The sequence below is a fragment of the Canis aureus genome, chromosome 36, assembly GCF_053574225.1.
Source record: "Canis aureus isolate CA01 chromosome 36, VMU_Caureus_v.1.0, whole genome shotgun sequence".
Classification (NCBI taxonomy): Eukaryota; Metazoa; Chordata; class Mammalia; order Carnivora; family Canidae; genus Canis; species Canis aureus.
In genome coordinates this window covers 21,294,937-21,307,359 of record NC_135646.1, presented here as the reverse complement: position 1 = coordinate 21,307,359, position 12,423 = coordinate 21,294,937, and positions in this window count along the sequence as shown.

Genomic DNA, 12,423 nt, shown 5'->3' with positions numbered 1-12,423 from the left:
AACAATCTACAGCAAACCAATCAGTAGGCTAGAGTATAGTGGTTTGATCACATGTTTCTTTTTGTTTCTTTTTTAAGATTTTATTTATTCATTAGAGATACAAAGAGAGAGAGATAGATACAGGCAGAGGGAGAAGCAGGCTCCCTGCGGGGAGCCCGATGCAGAACTTGATCCCAGGCCAGGATCCCAGGATCATGACCTGAGAGGAAGGCAGTCGCTCAACCACTAAGTCACCCAGGTGCCCTGAGAACATGTTTCTAATGATAGCCATCCTAAATGGCGTGTGCAATTTGCCCAAGTATCATATGTATGATTTTTTTGCTCCCAGCACCAGCAAAAAGTTGCCTTTTGACTGAGCTGTCCAATGGTAGACATGAGCAGAAGTATGTATCCCAAATTTGATAAATACCATCCTCAGTATACTGATAAGCAGGATTTTGTAACTCAATGGGCATCAATTTGTGGGCTTGTCAAAAGTCATTCAATATTTTAATAGTTTGAGGGTATGAAAAAATCTTGTTAAGCCCTGGTAAATTCCATGTCATACTGATCATGGGCCAAGAAGAAACATTCTGATTAGTGATAGATTTATCACAAAACAAGGTATCATTACATATTATTTCTGAAGTATAAGTATATACAGAGTGCCAATCTGTGCCTTGTAAAGGGGAAACCCACCAGAGAAACCTGGATGTACTTGACATGGGCAAAACTCCACATATCCAATAAGCTGTTTGACTTTGTAGTTCAGTTTAATACTGTGCCCATTGTAGAAAGGAATTGTCAGGGATGCCTGGGTGGCTCAGTGGTGGAGCATCAGCCTTTAGCTCAGGGTGTGATCCCAGAGTCCTGGGATCAAGTCTCACATCAGGCTCCCCTTGAGGAACCTGCTTCTCCCTCTACCTATGTCTCTACCTCTCTCTCCGTATCTCTCATGAATAAATAAATAAAATCTTAAAAAAAAAAAACATTGTCAGTTAAGATAGGTGAACAGAGAACGAAAAGAAAATAGGCAACCTTCATCATCATTTGAAGAGGACTTTGAGATCTGCTACAGGTGTACAGGAATAAGCAGATACATTAGTTTGCTCATGGGTGTCCTGTGAAAGAGGTACAGGTTTTATTCTAGATATGTGAGCTCATGAAGAGTGTCCTTCTAATTTTACTACAGTGGGAGTATATAATATGACCCGAAATGGACCTTCCCATTTTGGATTTAAGTCCCCCTCTGTATTTGACTTCCAATCTTTTAAATAAACCATGTCTCCAGAACTTACATGGGGTAGAATTTCAGTTACAGTTAAATCAGGTTTGAGGGGCATGTGATCAGTATATACACGAAGTAACTTAAGAATTAAGCCAGTCTCAAGTGAATAATTTAATAGAGCATAATAACTTTCATCTAACAACAGGTCCACTATAAGAAATGGCTTTCTATATAATGAAAGAGCTAAGTCTTACAGGTTGTTTTGGAGTAGTTCTCATTCTGAGAAGTCCTACTGGTAAGAGAGGGACCGAATTTTCCTGGGTCTCTAAACTAAATTTAATTAGGTGCTATTTTAAAGTATGATTAACTTTTTCTACCTTTCCAGAGGATTGTGGATGCCAGGCTGGATGTAGAAAATATCTAATTTTTAAAGTTTGTGCTATTTATTGGGTTATTTGTGCAGTAAAAGAAAGCCATTATCACTTTGAAGTTATCATGGAAGGCCAAATCTAGGAATAATTTCTCACAACAAAACTTTTGTGGCTCTTTCAGTTTTACAGGGAAAGGCCTGGACCCATCTCCAGTAAAGGTATCAACAAACACTAGTAGGAATTTGTAGCCTCTGCAAGGAAGCATTTGTGTGAAATCAAGGTACTGGTCCTCTCCTGGATATGTTCCATGCCTTTGGACTGGTTTTAAAAGTTGGAGAGGGTAGACTCACCTTCCAGATTTACTTGTGCACAAATAATACTGGATAGGCAGACCTGTTTCATTGGAGTTCTTAAGTTCATTCCAGCAAATGTATTTTAAGTTAAATGTTCTAAAGCACCTTTACCCAAATGAGTAGCCTGGTGTAAACCGTGTATTACCTTCCATTGGTTATTTTTGGATATAAAGATTTTTCCCTCATCATTAACAAGCCAGTCTTGTGTATTTTTTTGAATCTCCTCAATCCTGGGCTATGTGAATTTCTTGGTCTGAGTAGACTGGAGCTATGGACTTTATTGGAGTTAAGACTGGCATAAGACTTCATATTTGTTTATTTTGTGCTGCCTCCTTGGCTACATGATCTGCCAAATTATTTCCTTTAGATTCTAAAGTCATGACCTTGGTGTCCTCCAAGATGAATTACAGCTATCTCCTTAGGTGTACAGTTTCATTCCAGGCCCGTATTTGACTGGGGAGTTACAATAATCCCCTTTCCTTCCGAATTTCCCCATGGGGATGTAGCACCAGGAAAGCATATTTGGAGTCAGTATAAACATTAATTTTTAGCCTTTTACCAATTGAAGAGCATGGGTAAGTGCTATTAATTCAACCTTTTGAGCACAAATATTTGTTGGAAGGGCTTTTGCCTCAGTGGTTCTCTCTTTTTTTTTTTTTTTTTTAAGATTTTATTTATTTGTTCATGAGAGACAGAGGCAGAGACAGAGGCAGAAGGAGAAGCAGGCTCCCTATGGGGAGCCTAATGCAGGACTCGATCCTGGGACCCCGGGATCATGACCTGAGCTAAAGGCAGACGCTCAATCACGGAGCCACCCAGGCACCCCTGCCTCAGTGGCTTTTAATTAAGCTAACTATAACACATCCAGCTTTTCTTTCTCCCTTATCCCAGAAACTACTGCTATCAGTAAACTGACTTTCTTTTTTTTTTTTTTTTAAGATTTTGTTTATTTATTTATAGAGACACAGAGAGAGAATGAGAGGCAGAGACACAGGCAGAGGGAGAAGCAGGCTCCATGCAGAGAGCCTGACGCGGGACTCGATCCGGGGTCTCCAAGATCACGCCCCAAGCTGCAGGCGGCGCCAAACCGCTGCGCCACCGGGGCTGCCCGTAAACTGACTTTCATCTGCATTTTTGATAGGGGATCTTTTAAATCTGGTCTGCGAGAACAAACGAGATCTATAATCTCTGAGAAGCCATATTCTAACACAGATGTATGATGGTCAGGTGCAGGCATAAGGGTAGGTGGGTTTAAAATTGGACAGGTTTTAAGTATTATTTCCAGTATGTATACAAGTATAGCCTGGTATCTAGTAAGTCAGCCTCACAGCATCCATGGTGGCCTTTGGTCTCTTGGACCTGATGTGGAGTCATCACTGTCAAAGACTGTGCCAGAATAAGTTTTGAAGCTTCTTTTACTGGGAAGCCTGTGCAGCCACCACTTGAAGACCAGCCAGCCTTGTGTTACATTATCAAGTGACTTTGAAAAATAGCCCACTGGTCTTGTTTCATTTCCTAAGTTTTGGGTAAGAACTCCCAAACTTGTCCCTGACTTTTTGCAACATATAAAGTGAAAGGTTTTTCTAAATTGGTAAGGCCTAAGCTGGGGCTGACGAAAGCTTAGTTTTAATGTTTGAAAGGCTGCTTGCTGGGCTTTAGTCCAGAGTAAAGGTTACTCATCAGGGCCTTTAATTAAATCATACAATGGTTTGGCTAAGAGCCCAAATCCAGGAATCTGCAGGTGGCAAAATCCCGCCATACCTAGGAAAGTAGGGAGGTTTTCTTGTAGCTGGGGGTCCAAGCCTTTTTTTCTGTCTGTAGACAGGATACGATGATCTGGTGTTAGCTCATATCCCAAATATTGTACTTTCTGTTTAGATATTTGCACCTCTTTAGGCGAGACGTGATACCCTCTGTCTGCCAAGAAGTTATAGAATTATTATCAGACACTTCTTTTATGGGACTACAGATTACAATGTCATCCACATATTGGATTATAGTCTCTTGAGGCAAGAAGATATAATGGAGGTCTTTACTAAGGGCCGCCCTGACTAGTGAGGACTATCTCTAAATCCCCGTAGCAAGATTGTCCAAGCTAATAGAGCAGCCTGTGGGCTTAAAGGTGAGGCTCATTCAAAGGCAAATAGTGGCTGTGTTTCCTCACTTAGATGCAAAAGTGTCTTTTAAATCAAGTACTGTAAACCACTGAGCATCACCAGGGATCTGGGTGAGAATAGTATATAGATTTTGTACTACGGGATGAATAAGCACCATTGTTTCATTTATAGCTTCTAAATCTTTTACCATCTTATAGTCCCCACTTGGTTTTTTACTTGCAAAATTGGAGTGTTATAAGAAGATTGACAAGGCTTTCAAATACCATGTTTGAGAAACTTTTCAATACATGGCGGTGATGCAGCTTTTGCCTCAGGCTTTAAGGATATTGTGTTTTATGAGGTATAGTGGCTGGGCCTTTCAAGGTCACTTTCACTGGCTGGGCTCTAAGAGCCCGTCCTGGGACATCAGCATTCCAGACCTATGGATTTCCTTCCTTCCAGATATTAGAAGGGATATCAGGGTAAGATGTTAGTTCTCTGGTATTAAAGAGAACAAGCCATCCTCTTCTTTAGTAAGAACAAACCTTCTTCCCAGTTTATATATCAAGTCTCGTCCAGGTAATGGAGTAGAACAAGACAGAAAGACCAGAAAAACATAAGTAACCAACTGACTTTTGTATTCACGGGTTAAAGGAATTGTCTAGAGGCATGTTTTAGTTTCCCTTCTATGCCAACAATTTTATGGCTAGAAAGACAAGTTGTGCCAGAGTGCTGAATAAGAACAGAGTAAGCAGCTTTTGAGGTATAAGAAAATCAAGGGATCGTGTGTGTGTGTGTGTGTGTGTGTGACTATCATAAATAAATAAAAAAAAATTAAAAAAAAATCAACAGACTTACCTTCCTTATCCAGGATAACCTGTGGCTCAAACGTTTTGATGTCAGAGAGCTGGACCAGCCTCAGGGCCCCATCATGCTGGATCTTCTGGTTCCTGCTCTTGGGTGGGGAAGTGAGTTCCTGTCTTCCTCTCTCTCTAGAGATGAGGACAGTCTCTATGTTCCATGACCTCTCCCAGGGTAGGAACCTCCATACACTTCTGTGCTCCTCTCAGCACCAAGTTGATCACATAGTAGTTACTTAACTAACTTTTCTTGAAATGAAATCCATATGCAATTTCAGGAAAAGTCATTCAAATGGTATATTTTATCAATGTCCTTTTTTTTTAAATTTATTTATGATAGTCACACAGAGAGAGAGAGAGAGAGAGAGAGAGAGAGAGAGAGAGAGAGGCAGAGACACAGGCAGAGGGAGAAGCAGGCTCCATGCACCGGGAGCCCGACATGGGATTCGATCCTGGGTCTCCAGGATCGCGCCCTGGGCCAAAGGCAGGCGCCAAACCGCTGCGCCACCCAGGGATCCCTTTTTTTTTTTTTTTTTTTTTTTTTACAGACAGGACATGGTCTTGGGGGAGAGCCTTTTTTGGACATTCTTTGCCCCAATGTCCAGTCTGGCCACATCCATAACATGGCATCCTATCTGGTCCTTTGTCTGAGATCGGCTTTTCATTTGGCCCCTGGCTAGTCTAGTGTTATGGGAGATCTGAAATAGCGCCAGCCAATATTTGAGCCCATATCTTACCCTGCAATTTAGCTCTCTGGTCCTTTTCTTGCTCTAAAGCCACATGTCTCTGATTAAAGACTCCAGTAGCTACCTCCAGTAGATGCTGAGTAGGAGTTTGAGGGCCACAAGCCATTTTAGTCAGTTTTCAGCAGATGTCAGGTACCAACTGACTTGTCAGATGCATGTTTAATATAGTTGTTTCCACAGGTGAAGTTGGGTCCATGTTTGTGTTTTAATGAATAGCTTCTATTAAATGACCCTGAAATAGAGCTGGATTTTCATCAGCTCCTTGAGTCACTTCCTGAATTTTATCAAAGTTTACAAGTTTGGAGAATCCTTCTCTCATTCCTTCTATTAATCAAGTGATCATATGGTCTCCTCTCTCCTTCCCAGTCTATCTCTTGCTAATTCCAGTGTGTTGGTATTTGGGACAGCAGCACTCCACCACCATCAGATAACTTTCCCTATCTCTTGTTGCCATTTCATCAGCAAACTCTCTTGGGCCCCTGCCCAGATGTGGTTTTCTTCAGGAATTCAACAAGTTAATATGATGTGTATATCCTGCCAGGTCAGATCAAACATAATAATAGATAATTGTTGAAAGCCTTCAATAAATTGTTGATTTATCTGAGCCAGGTCGGCCATAGAGAATGGGACATGGACTCTAAATGTGCCTATTTCTCTATTAGCAACTTCCCTAAGAGGATGCATTCCAGATTCTGGTGGAACTCCTCTGGTAGATAGGGAGTTCCCCTACTAGTCTGTTCAGCAGGGCTGGGAGCAGAGGGGTCTTGGGGTTTATAAGAAGGAGGGATAGTAACAGAGCCATATCCTCTTTGGACTGGTAAGTTATACCTCCACTAGTGCAGGTTTGTAAGGAATAATGGGCCTATTGAGACAATCATCATCCAATATGTCCAGAGGGAGTTTATTAACCTGACTGGTGGTTAGACACATTCTGCAAGAGGCCCTTAGGTCGGGATCCTGATTTAGGGCCATGAAGGCCTGAATATAGGGTACCTCAGTCCATTTGCCCTGTTCCTTGCAGAAGAGATCTAACTGATAAACCACATTAAAGCTTAAAGAACCATTAATGGGCCATTTTTCCTCATCTCCTAAGGAGTACTGAGGTCATGTAATGTTGCAGAAGATGATCAGTTTTTTCTTTCTTAGATCTTGCTAATTTGATTCTAGTGGGTTAAAAGGCATCCCAAAGGAGAATCCTTGGGGACTGAAGATCCCATGTTCCTAGAAAAGTAAAGAAGGTCCATTACCAAAAATCTCCCTGACTCTCACATAGGATATGTTAGAGGTTCCTGGTATCAAAGCAACCAGAGGCTTCCCTCAAATAAAATTGCTGTTAATCACCACCCTACCATAAAGGCCTTGTAGGACGGATGGCTAGCATACCCCCACTTCCCCATTACATTCTAGACTATAAATGGGTGCCGGTGAATGGACCAAAATACTGTGTCATGCCTTGCCATGAAGAACTCACTGTTTTTTTTTTTATTTTTTTTTAATATTTTATTTATTCATGAGAGATACACACACACACACACACAGAGAGAGAGAGAGAGAGAGAGAGGCAGAGACACAGGCAGAGGGAGAAGCAGGCTCCATGCAGGGAGCCCGATGTGGGACTCGATCCCGGGTCTCCAGGATCACACCCTGGACTGAAGGGGTGCTAAACCACTGGGCCACCGGGGCTGCCCAAACTCACTGTTTTTAACCCATGGAAAACCCTAGAAAAGCTTTATAAGGGGAAATAATCCAATTGTTGTAACTTAAGTAGTCAGTAGGAGACAGTGATGAAAAATAGTAGAAATCCACGATGATCTAAGTGACATTCCATATGTCAGTGCATATAGTCTGCACAGCCAACTTCCCCAGGAAATGGTCCCTGGTTTGGTTTTAATTCAATTGGGTACTGGTTTCGGCCGGCTCCAGGTGGAAGTCTGGCAGCCAAGAGTGGCAAGACCAGAGATATGAAAGGGACAACATTAGACCAATGAGAAGGAAACCTCACATGGCAGTCTTTTTTTTTTTTAATAATAAATTATTCTTTATTGGTGTTCAATTTGCCAACATACAGAATAACACCCAGTGCTCATCCCGTCAAGTGCCCACCTCAGTGCCCGTCACCCATTCACCCCCACCCCCGCCCACCTCCCCTTCCACCACCCCTAGCTCGTTTCCCAGAGTTAGGAGTCTTCCATGGCAGTCTTAAGATTGGCAGCCATCCTAGTGACTTAGGTGGTTGCCCTGTGCCCAAAAGACAATTCTGTATAAAAATAGGGAAAGTAGCACCTGGATGGCTCAGTTGGTTAAGCAGCCGACTCGTGGTTGCAGTTCAGGTCATGATCTCAGGATCATGAGATCGAGCCCTGCTTCAGGCTCTCCACTCAGTTGGGAGTCTGCTTGAGATTCTCCCTTTCCTATTCCTCTGCCCCTGTCCCCCTCAAATAAATAAATAAATCTTTTTTTGTTTCCTTTTTTAGAATAGGAATTAAGAGGGCATCAAGTTTCTGGGTCTTATTTCCATACCAACCAGGGTACTGCCTTCCAGCCAAAAGGCAGGCAGGTCTCTGGTGCTCCCTGGAGAATAGCCATGGGCTAGAGGAATGTAGCCTGAGTAACTGACATGAAAGTGTTCCCAAAAGACCACGCTCTTTGAAAAGCCCCTGAAATGAAAGTAAAGGGAGAGGAGAGGAAGTACTCGCCAAGTTTGTACTAAGCCTTGGAGTCTAGATGAGAAGATTTGAGGCCCACGTTGGTAACTTGCCAAAATGATGCGATATGAAGTTTGGGTCTGGGAGTAAACAGCCAAGAAAGAATTCTTGAGACTTTTTATTTATTTATTTTTCCATCCCCCCCCCCACACACAATCAACCCTCAGTTTGTTTCCTATAGTTAAGAGTCTCCCGTGGTTTTTCCCCCTCACTGATGATTTCCCATTCAGTCTCCCTTCCATACCCTATGATCCTCTGGGCTGTTTATTAAATCCCACATATGATGGAAATAATATAATTTTCTCTAATTGACTTATTTCACTCAGCATAACACCCTCCAGTTCCACCCATGTCAATGTAAATGCTATTTGTCCTTTTGATGGCTGAGTAATATTCCACTGTGTATATACCACATCTTCTTTATCCATTCTTCTGCTGATGGACATCTCAGCTCTTTCCAGAGTTTGGCTATTGTGGACATTGCTGCTACAAACATTGGGGTGCAGGTGTCCCTTTGGATCACTACATTTGTATCTTTGGGCTAAATCCCTAGTAGTGCAATTGCTGGGTGGTAGTGTAGCTCTGTTTTTAACTTCTTGAGGAACCTCCACGCAGTTTTCCAGAGTGGCTGCATGAGCTTGCTTTCCCACCAACAGTGCAAGAGGGTTCCCCTTTCTCTACATCCTCACCAACATTTGTTGTTTCCTGACTTGTTAATTTTAGCCATCCTCACTGGTGTGAGGGGGTATCTCATTGTGGTTTGATTTGTATTTCCCTGATTCCAACTGATATGGAGCATTTTTTCACGTGTCTTTTGGCCTTTTGCATGTTTTCTTTAGAGAAATGTCTGTTCTTGGCAAATTGAACTCCAATAAAAAAATTTAAAAAAAATAAAAGAAAAAAAAGAAATGTCTGTTCATGTCTTCTGCCCATTTCTTGACTGGATTATTTGTTCTTTGAGTGTTGAGTTTGATAAGTTCTTTATAGATCTTTGATACTAGCCCTTTATCTGATAAAACATTTGCAAATATCTTCTCCCATTCCGTAGGTTGCCTTTTAGTTTTGTTGTCTATGTCCTTTGCTGTGCAAAACTTTTAATCATGACAAAATCCCAATAGTTCATTTTTGCTTTTATTTCCCTTGCTTTTGGAGACGTGTCTAGCAAGAAGTTGCTGCAGCTGAGATCAAAGAGCTTGCTGCTTGTGTTCTCTAGGATTTTGACGGATTCCTGTCTCACATTTAGGTCTTTCATCCATTTTGAGTTTATTTTTGCATATAGTGTAAGAAAAATGGTCATTTCATTCTTCTACATGTGGCTGTCCAATTTTCCTGGCATCATTTATTAAAGAGACTTTTTCCATTGGATATTCTTTCCCGCTTTGTCAAAGATTAGTGGACCATAGAGTTGAGGGTCCATTTCTGGGTTTTCTATTCTGTTCCCTTGATCTGTGCGTCTGTTTTTGTGCCAGTTTCATACTGTCTTGATAATTACAGCTTTGTAATAGAGCTTGAAGTCAGGCATAGTGATGCCACCAGCTTTGGTTATTTTTTTTTCAATATTTCTCTGGCTATTTGAGTTTTTTTTTTTTCTGGTTCCATACAAATTTTAGGATTATTTGTTCCAGCTCTGTGAAAAATATCAATGGTATTTTTATAGGGATTGCATTAAATATATAGATTGCTCTGGTAGCATAGACATTTTAATAATATTTGTTCTTCCAATCCATGAGCATGGAATGTTTTTTCCATGTCTTTGTGTCTTCTTCAATTTCTTTTATGATTGTTCTGTAGTTTTTAGAGTACAGATCCTTTACCTCTCTGGTTAGGTTTGTTCCTACGTATCTTATGATTTTTGGTGCTATTATAAATGGGAGCAGTTCCTTAATTTCTCTTTCTTTTGTCTCTGTTACTGTATAGAAATGCAACTGATTTCTGTGCATTGATTTTATATCCTGCCATGTTCTTGAATTACTATATGAGTTCTAGCAATTTTAGGTTTTCCACATAAGGTATCATGTCATCTGTGAAGAGTGAATGTTTTGACTTCTTCTTTGACAATTTGAATGCCTTTTATTTCTTTTTGTTGTCTGATTGCTGAGGTTAGGACTTCTAGTTCTATGTTGAATGACAGTGGTAAGAGTGGACATCCCTGTCGTGTTCCTGGCCTTGGGGAAAAGTTCTCAGATATTCACTGTGGGCCTTTCATAGATGGTTTTTATGATATTGAGATATGTTCCCTCTATCCCTATCCGGTGGAGAGTTTTAATCAAAAAAGGATGTTGTATTTTGTCAAATGCTTTTTCTGCATCAATTGAGAGGATCATATGGTTCTTGTCCTTTCTTTTATTAATGTGATATATCACGTTGATTGATTTGTAAATGTTGAACGACCCTTGCAGTCCAGGAATAAAGCCCACTTGGTCGGGGTGAATAATCCTTTTAATGTGCTATTGGCTAGTATCTTGGTAAGTATTTTAGCATCCATGTTCATCAGGGATATTGGTCTATAATTCTCCTTTTTGAAGGGGTCTTTGGTTTTGGGATCAAGGTAATGCTGGCCTCATAGAGCAAGTTTGGAAGTTTTCCTTCCATTTCTATTTTTTGAAACAGTTTCAGTAGAATAGGTATTATTTCTTCTTTAAATGTTTGTTAGAATTCCCCCAGGAAGCCATCTGGCCCTGGACTCTTGTTTTTTGAGAGTTTTTCTAATTACTGCTTCAATTTCCTTGCTGGTTATGGGTCTGTTCAGATTTTCTATTTCTTTCTGTTTCTGTTTTGGCAGTTTAAAAGTTTCTAGGAATGCATCCATTTTTTCCAGATTGCCTAATTTGTTGGCATATAGTTTCTCATAATATGTTCTGATAACTGTTTGTATTTCCTTGGTGTTGGTCGTGATCTCTCCTCTTTCATTCATGATTTTATTCATTTGGGTCCTCTTTTCTTTTTGGTAAGTCTGGCTAGGAATTTTATTATCTTATTCATTCTTTCAGAGAACCAACTTCTAGTTTCATTGATCTGTTGTACTATTCTGATTTCTATTTCATTGAGTTTTGCTCTAATATTTGTTTCTCTTCTCCTGTTTGATTTAGGCTTTATTTGCTGTTCTTTCAGAAGCTCATTTAAGTGTAAGGTTAGCTTGTGTATTTGAGATTTTTCTAATTTTTTGAAAGAGGCTTGTATTGCAATATACGTCCCTCTTAGGACTGCCTTTGCTGTATCCCAAAGGTCTTTGAACAGTTGTGTTTTTGTTTTCATGAATTTGTTAAATTCTTCTTTAATTTCCTGGTGGACCCATTCATTCTTTAGTAGGATGCTCTTTAACTTCCAAGTATTTGAGTTCCTTCCAAATTTTCTCTTGTGATTGAGTTCAAGGTTCAAAACATTGTGGTCTGAAAATATACAGGGAATAATCCCCATCTTTTGGTATCTTGCAATGTTTTTAATTCAAAAAGGTGATTTTATTATAGCAAGGGGACAGGGCCTGTGGGCAGAAAGAGCTGCATCTGTGAGTGTGAGGAGTGATTGACTATATACTTTTTAGTTTGCGGAGGGAGGGAAGATAGAGATAACATTATGTTTTTAAGGAATTTCTGTATGCTGAAAGCAGGGTCTTACAGGTCCTTGAAGATTTAGCTATTGTCAAGATTAAGCTGCTTTTAGTCTTTAATAAAACATAAACATTGGGGAATTAAGCCAGCCATGACTCCTTGAGGAATGTCAGGCTCTGAGTGTTTCAGATACATATCAGTATGCTGCAAGCTGTAAGGAGATTTAATTTAAGTTACATTTCTCTTGCTCTTCTTTTCCTCATCAGGCACAGTATAGGTAGTAAGTAGAATGTAAGAACAAAGAATACTAGAAGAAGCAATCAGCCACCAGAAAATATGGTTCATTCTATAGGATAACTCACCAGACATGTTAATAGCATTAAAAAGGGGAGTGGGGATGCCTGAGTGGCTCAGCAGTTGAGCATCTGCCTTTGGCTCAGGGCATGACCCTGGGTCCAGGGATGGAGTCCCACGTCAGGCTCCCTGCGAGGAGCCTGCTTCTCTTTCTGCCTGTGTCTCTGCATCTCTCTCTCTAAT